This window comes from Theropithecus gelada, chromosome 13, assembly GCF_003255815.1.
Source record: "Theropithecus gelada isolate Dixy chromosome 13, Tgel_1.0, whole genome shotgun sequence".
Taxonomy (NCBI): domain Eukaryota; kingdom Metazoa; phylum Chordata; class Mammalia; order Primates; family Cercopithecidae; genus Theropithecus; species Theropithecus gelada.
Window position 1 is genome coordinate 47182795 of NC_037681.1, and position 7789 is coordinate 47190583.

The 7789-nt window shown below is 44.5% G+C and overlaps 1 pseudogene; it reads right to left on the minus strand.

Annotated features, from left to right (window-relative positions):
• Positions 1-333: 333 nt before the first annotated feature.
• On the minus strand, positions 334-680 carry LOC112604479 (annotated as a pseudogene).
• Between the last annotated feature and the right edge of the window lie 7109 nt (positions 681-7789).

Sequence of the window (7789 nt, forward strand, 5' to 3'; positions counted from 1 at the left end):
CACCTTTGTACTCCCACCTGGGCGACAGAGTGAGACCTTGTCATTAAGAAAAAAAAAAAAAAAAAAAAACTGAAAATAGAAAAAGAGGGCTTTTACAATGTTGATGAACTCATCTTAGAGTGCATGATTTATAAATACATAACTATCCATACATTCTTTTGCAGTGATAACCACTGGAAAAATGAGAAGGTAAAAAAGCCAATCTAGACAGATTGCCTCTTTATGTTAGTAATACCAGGAGTCTTAAGAGAGCCGCTGTGGCCTGTGTCTCATTCATCCCAGCTTCCTTTCTAATCCTGTAGCTGATGATGAAAATGTGGTAAATCTTCTGGCTTACCTTTGATGCTTTTTCATTAATTCACTTCTGGTAGTAAATTGTGGCAAGTCTTCCACTTCCATCCCATCAGCCATTCCCATCATCTTGTCTAAAAGGTATTGTAACTGCAGCCCATGAAAAGGTGGTTGGGCCAGACCATGAAGAAGGGACAGCAGCTGGTCCAGGCGGCCACCACCATTGGGTGGGTTGCGGTAGTTGGGCAGGTGGCGCAGGATGAATTCCATGCGGGCCTTCCATTGCTTCTCACTCTCTGAATAGGAGCGGAACTGCTCCACGAAGTCGGACACCTGCAGCACCCCGAGACCAGCTCCTCCACCACAGTGGCCACCTCGCCACCAACCATGGTGCCCATCGCCCTAATTTTTGTATTGTTAGTAGAGACGGGGTTTCACCATGTTGCCCAGGCTGGTTTCAAACTCCTGACCTCAGGTGATCCACCTGCCTCGGCCTCCCAAAGTGCTAAGATTACAGGCGTGAACCACTGCGCCTAGCTGAAAGCCATTTTTAATATTTCATTTTTTGTGAAAAAAAATTGTGCTGAAATTGTTGGAGAGATATATCCCAAAATATTTACTGTGATTCTTTCTGAATAGTGAAATTGTGGATGCTTTTTTTTTTAAATTATTTTTTCCACAGCAAATGTGTGCTACTCCTATAATAAAAAGAAATCAATAAAATGTAATTTTAAAAAGACAACATTTAAAGGCCGCTAACCTGAATTTTATTTACCGTGAGCAAATTTTGATGTACTAGCAAGCTGGGTTCTCCCAGGCATCTATCTGCCTGAAATAATACCTGGGATTGTTCTTAAACCCAGGACTTTATGAGAACAACAAAGACTCTGAGGAGAATGATTAAACTCATGTCATGAAATGAAAATGAAACATTTCCAGCAGCCAGGCCCCGGATCTTCAGAAATGCTCAGCAAATATTACTTTCCTTTCTTCTCTTCTTTCCTTCCGTTCAGCCTTTGACTAGGTCAAATGGCCTTTGAAGGTCAATGTCCCATGTCACATGTCCTTGTGGCTTCTCTTGACCACTGTCCCTCATGGATAGTCTACAAGCTGTTCTGGGTCTAGATTCTGACCTACATGCCCACTTGATCCTCTGCAAGTGATCATCACCAAGTTGGATGTTCGTTTTATTCCCCAGGCCCCCATCCTCCAAGCTAAAGGGATGAGGGGCACACCTAAGGTCCTTGTAGGATTCTGGCCCCAGGGGCAATTCCTTCCTTGTGCAGAATCTGCCCTCTGGGCAGGGATTAGGACTTATGTGGATTTAAGCACATTGTGGACATTGTAAACCACTGGGAACACTTGCTGGGGAATCCCAGCATCAACTCTCACATCTCACTGGCAAGCTGGTGAGAACCCTTCTCTTGTCATGGTGAAAACAGGTCCCATGGCTGGGCGTGGTGGCTCACGCCTGTAATCCCAGGACTTTGGGAGGCTGAGGCAGGAGAATTACCTGAGGTCGGGAGTTCAAGACCAGCTTGGCCAACATGGTGAAATCCCATCTCTACTAAAAACACAAAAATCAGCCGGGTGTGGTAATGCACGCCTATAATCCCAGCTAGTACTCGGGAGGCTGAGGCAGGAGAATCACCTGAACCCGGGAGGTGGAGTTTGCAGTGAGCCAAGATCGCACCATTGCATTCCAGTCTGGGCGACAGAACAAGACTCTATCTCAAAAAAAAAAAAAAAAAAGAAGAAGAAGAAGAAAGAAAACAGGTCCCTGTTCTGTTCAGGTCTTCAGGGCAACGTTTAGGAACTCTGAAGCCAGAGTGTGTGGGTTCAAATCCTGTCCCCAGTGTTCACTCATCCCAGGCACATGGCTCATCCTCTCTGCCTGCATCCTCCTGGTCCATGTTAAGTTTATATAGGAAGTGCGAAGAATGGAGCCCAGTACACAGAAATCTGCACTCCATGTTGGCTGTTCATGTTATTTGGACCCGAGCGCTGTCTCCACAGGAGCAGCAGGGGCAGTACTGAAGGGAGCACTGACCTTTTCCTCTGAAAACACTCCTTACAGTCAGCAACCCCATCCTGAATGGTGCTAGACAAAGCCGCCCCAGCATTTCTTTTCAGGTGGAGCCAGAGTTGGCACCAACCTCAGCCTGGTGGGCAGCTTCTCAGCAAGGAGAGACCTGTCCTTCTGCCCCAGGATGCCAGAGGGTGACCCAAGAACCGACTCCCTCCCCTTTGGCTGGAAGGTTGGACATAGCTGGGTAAAACTGACCTTGGACTTAATGTTCTTCAGAGTAGAGACTGAGATGTGTATCAGACCAGAAGACAGCCAGGACCCACTCCCAGAGTAGCTTCTAGATGGTCCAAGGAGGGGTTGTCCCCAAACACCTCAAATGTGTTCCAATGGGAAACGAAGCCTGCAGTACTGTTTGTCCCGTGTTTGGACAGTCAGTGAAGTGGAGAGCAGAGAGTGAAATGAAGGACAGGCACATCTGTTGAAGATGTGGGGTCCGGGGCCTGGCTGCTAGCATGAGTATTTGGGTGGTCGTGGGGTATGGGTGTGGCTCCGGGAGGACAGTTTTGTTGTTGTTGTTGTTTGTTTGTCTGAGATGCAGTTTCACACTGTTGCCCAGGCTGGAGTGCAGTGGCACAATCTCAGCTCACTGCAAACTCTACCTCCCAGGTTCAAGCGATTTCCAGCTAATTTTTGTATTTTTAATAGAGAAGGGGTTTCACCATGTTGGCCAGACTAATCTCAAACTCCTGACCTCAAGTGATCCACCCGCCTCAGCCTCCCAAAGTGCTGGGATTACAGGCATGAGCCACCACACAGGAGGAGAGTTTGAAAGCCCAGCTGCCCGCTGACACTTGGAGGTTACTGTCCCAACTGCAGCCCTTAGACTGTGTCGACTCAGGGCGCCTCTCAGCCTAATATATTGTGACACTTCCTCACACAGTCTATTTGACTTGAAACTTATATTTAGGAACTGCACTAAGGAAAATATTCTGTCACCAGAACTGTTCAAAACTTATTTGTTCTAAATGGTGCTTAAATTTTCCCAAATTTAAAAACAACACTAAACAATTTACCTGATATCAACATAACCAGGTAAAGGTGAGAAAAAAAATTCTAAACAATCAATAACAGCCAAACTTTGCTCAATCATGCTTAAAAAAAGTTAATTATCTGTCTATTTTCACCATAGAAAAAGTTTGCAGAACAGAAAATTACTGCAGCCCTTTTGCAAACGGGAGGCAACAGGCTTGAGAATAAAGGGAACGAACTAAAGATGGTAGAGCCAAATACCAGAAACACATCTATGGCATCCTGGAGCAGCTCAAGAGACATCAGTAACCGCCTAGCTCCAGGCTTCTTGCTATATAAGAAAAATAGGCCAGGCAAGGTGACTCACAGCTGTAATCCCAGTACTTTGGGAGGCTGAGAGGGGCAGGTCACCTGAGTTCAGGAGTTGGAGACCAGCCTGGACAACATGGTGAAACCTCGTCTCTACTAAAAATACAAGAATTAGCCGGGCATGGTGGCAGGTGCCTGTTATGCTAGCTACTTGGGAGGTTAAGGCATAAGAATCCCTTGAACCAGGGAGGCAGAGCCTGCAGTGAGCTGAGATTGTGCCACTGCACTCCAGCCTGGGCAACAGAGTGAGACTCTGTCAAAAAAAAAAAAAGAAAAGAAAAGAAAAAGAAAAAGAAAGAAGGAAAGAAAGAAAGAAAGAGAGGGAGGGAGGGAGGGAAACCCATGTGGTTAAGCCACACATACACACACACACACAAATGCATGCTCATCCTGATGTTATATGATGAGGTAATAAACAGAATACTATCAAAACTGGTGTGAAAATGTATTATAAATGCGTGACAAGCAGTTAATAAAAATACACCATGAGAACCTTGTGGGGCTCCTGGAAGTAAAATCCATGAAAGTGTGGGTCCCCGACCAACACTGGGCCCCAAGCAGTTTTTAATTCTCAAGCTAGTCTCAGCTCAGCCTCCAGCTGTTAATCCATTCCTGACTCTGCTCCTGCCAGTTCCTGGCTCCCGTGGCTTCTCCTTCAGGTAGGCAGCTCTCAGCTGTGATTCTGTCGTCACCGCATCTCCATATTTCAAGGTGGTGGTTTGCCCTATGACCTCAATCCTCTGATGATCTTTATTTTTATTTTTTAAATTTTTTTGAAATGGAGTTTTGCTTTTGTTGTCCAGGCTGGAGTGCAATGGCACAATCTCTGCTCACTGCGACCTCCACCTCCCAGGCACAAGTGATCCTCCTGCCTCAGCCTCCCAAGTATCTGGGACTACAGGTACATGCCACTATGCCTGGCTAAATTTTGTATTTTTAGTAGAGGTGGGGTTTCACCATGTTGGTCAGGCTGGTCTCAAACTCCTGACCTCAAGTGATCCACCTGCCTCGGCCTTCCAAAGAGCTGGGATTTCAGGCGTGAGTCACTGTGTCCAGCCCTGATGATCTTTTAAAAAGCTAATTTTCGCTGTGTTCAACTTTTCTCCTGTGAGAATGGGAGTGACGGTTTCCAAGCTCTTAACATGTCAGAGCTGAAACTGAAGGCCTGTATTCCTTTTCAATGAGAAAAAGAGTAAAAAATTAAATACAACAGGAGCATTCTTACTATGGAAACCACTGCAGAGAAGGCTTTATTTATTTATTTATTTATTTATTTATGATACAGAGCCTTGCTCTGTCACCCAGGCTGGAGTGCAATGGCGTGATCTCTGCTCACTGGAAACTTCACCTTCTGGGTTCAAGCGATTCTTCTGCCTCAGCCTCCCAAGTAGCTAGAACTAAAGACACATACCACCACACCCAGCTAATTTTTGTGTTTTTAGTAGAGAAGGGTTTTTTTTTTGCCATGTTGTCCAGGCTTATCTCCAACTCCTAACCTCAAGTGATCTGCCTCCCTCAGCCTCCCAAAGTGCTGGGATTACAGGCATGAGCCACTGTGCCCAGTCTGGAAGGAAGGCAACCTTTAAACCGGGTCTTGGTGACTGGTTGGAGAAGAATAGGGAAGGGAATTCCAGCCAGGAAGTTCAGCATGAGACAGGCGCAGAGATGCCAGGCCTCTGGTCCATATTCAGCGTACCACAGGCCACCTATTTGCCTGGAAGCAGGAATAGTGGAGTGTCTGGGGTGCAGGGAGATAAACACTGGAAAATGTGGGTGCTGAGGACACTCCCTTCTACTCTGGTAGACTCCCTCTGAAGGTGGCCACAGTGGGTGGAGATGCCTTTTCTCAGCATCATCATGGATCTCACAGTGGACATTTACTGAGCACTTGCTGGCTGGCAGGCATTGTGCTAAATGCCACATCTGCTTTTTTATTTTATTTTATTTTATAACTGTTAAAGATGTTCTATTTATTTTTTCAGTTTCTGTAAAAAGAAGACTGCTCCATAGTTGTTACTCACACCTTCCTGTCTGGTCTTTGCTTGAGTTGTCACCTTAGCCAGTCCTTTCTGGCATGTCACCCACGCCCCCAAAACTTACTCTGAGCTTGTTGAGTGAGCTTTAGGAGACATTGTGAGCTAGAGTTGCTGCAGTGGTGGGCCTGGAAATGCCGCTAGCTGATGGTATGGCCCCTCCAGAGGGACATGCTGGACACAGTCCTCCATATTCTGCATAGGAGAGCATCCTCCCGACCTCCCAACATATGAATGAAAATTTTGGTTTGGGGCTGGACCTCTTGTCTTTTCTTTTCTGTTTTTAGATGGAGTTTCGCTCTGTCACCCAGGCTGGAGTGCAGTGGCATGATCTTGGCTCACTGCAACCTCTGCCTCCCGGGTTCAAGTGATTCTCCTGCCTCAGCCTCCTGAGTAGCTGGGACTACAGGCACGTGCTACCATGCCCGGCTAATTTTTGTGTTTTCAATAGAGACGGGGTTTCACCATGTTGGTCAGGCTGTTCTCAAACTCCTAACTTCAGGTGATCCACCCGCCTCGGCCTCCCAAAGTGCTGGGATTACAGGAATGAGCCTGTAACAGAGCAAGACTCCATCTCAAAAAAACAAAACAAAACAAAACACCACATTTTTAAATAACATGTGAGTCGAAGTCTCAAGAGAAATTTTAAAATATTTTGAACTCAATGAAAATAAAACACCAAAATTTATGGGATGTAGTAAAAGCAGTGCTTACAGGGAAATTCATAGTATTGAAGTTATATACTAGGAAGGAAGAAAGATCTAACATCAATAATCTAAGCTTTCAGCTTAGGAAAATAGAGAAAGAAGAGCAGTGTGAGCCTCAAGAAAGCAGAAGGAAAGAAATAATAAAAATTAGAAAAGATATCAATGAAATTGAAAATAGGAAATCAATAGAGAAAATCAATAAAACCAAAAGCTGATTCTTCAAAAAGAGCAATACAATTGATAGCCAGGCAAATCAAAAAGACAAAAGAGAGAGAGAGAGAAGAAACATAAATCACTAATATCAGAGATAAAAGAGGGGGCAATCACTTCTAATCCTAAGAACATTAAAAGGATAATAAAGGAATTTTATGAAAAATTCTGTGCTCACAAATCTGATAGCTTAAATGAAATGGACCAGTTACTTGAAAGACACAAACTGAAATAGTTTAGTTTAGAAATAGAGAAATAGAGGCAAGGCCTGGTGGCTCATGCCTAAAATTCCAGCACTTGGGGAGGCTGAGGTGGGAGGATCACTTGAGCCCAAGAGTTTGAAACCAGCCTGGGCAACATAGTGGGCCATCATCTCTATTTTTAAAATTTTAAACATATATTTTTAAAATTTTTTAAAAAGGAATAGATAGTCTGGCTGGATGCAGTGGCTCATGCCTATAATCCCAACAATTTGAAAGGCCAAGGTGGGAGGATAGCTTAAACCTTGGAGTTTGAGACCAGCCTGGGCAACAGAGTGAGACCCCGTCTCTGTAAAAAATACAAAAATTAGCTGGGCATGATGGTGCATGCCTGTAATCCCAGCTACTTGAGAAGCTGAGGTGGGAGAACTGCTTGAGCCTAGGTGGTAGAGGCTGCAATGAGCAGTGATCATGCCACTGCACCCCAGCCTGGGGGACAGACTGAGACCCCCCATCTCAAAAAAGTAAAGTGAATAAAATAAAATAAATGATAATCTGAACAGGCCTAAATCTATTAAATAAATTGAATCAATAGCTAATAATCTTCCAAAAATGAAAACACTAGGTCCAGATGGCTCTACTGGTGAATTCTACCAAACATTCAAGGAAGAAATAATACCATTTTCCTACAACCTTTTCCAGAAAATAGAAGGAGAGGGAATACTTCCTAATTCATTCTGTAAGGCCATCGTTACCCTAATTCCAAAACCAGATAAAGGTTATAAGAAAGACTATAGACCAATATCTCTCATGAAGATAGATGCAAAAATCCTCAACAAAATGGTAAGTTGAACCCAACAGTGTATAAAAAGAATTATACACTACAACAATGTGGGATTTATTCTAGGTATGCAAGTCTGG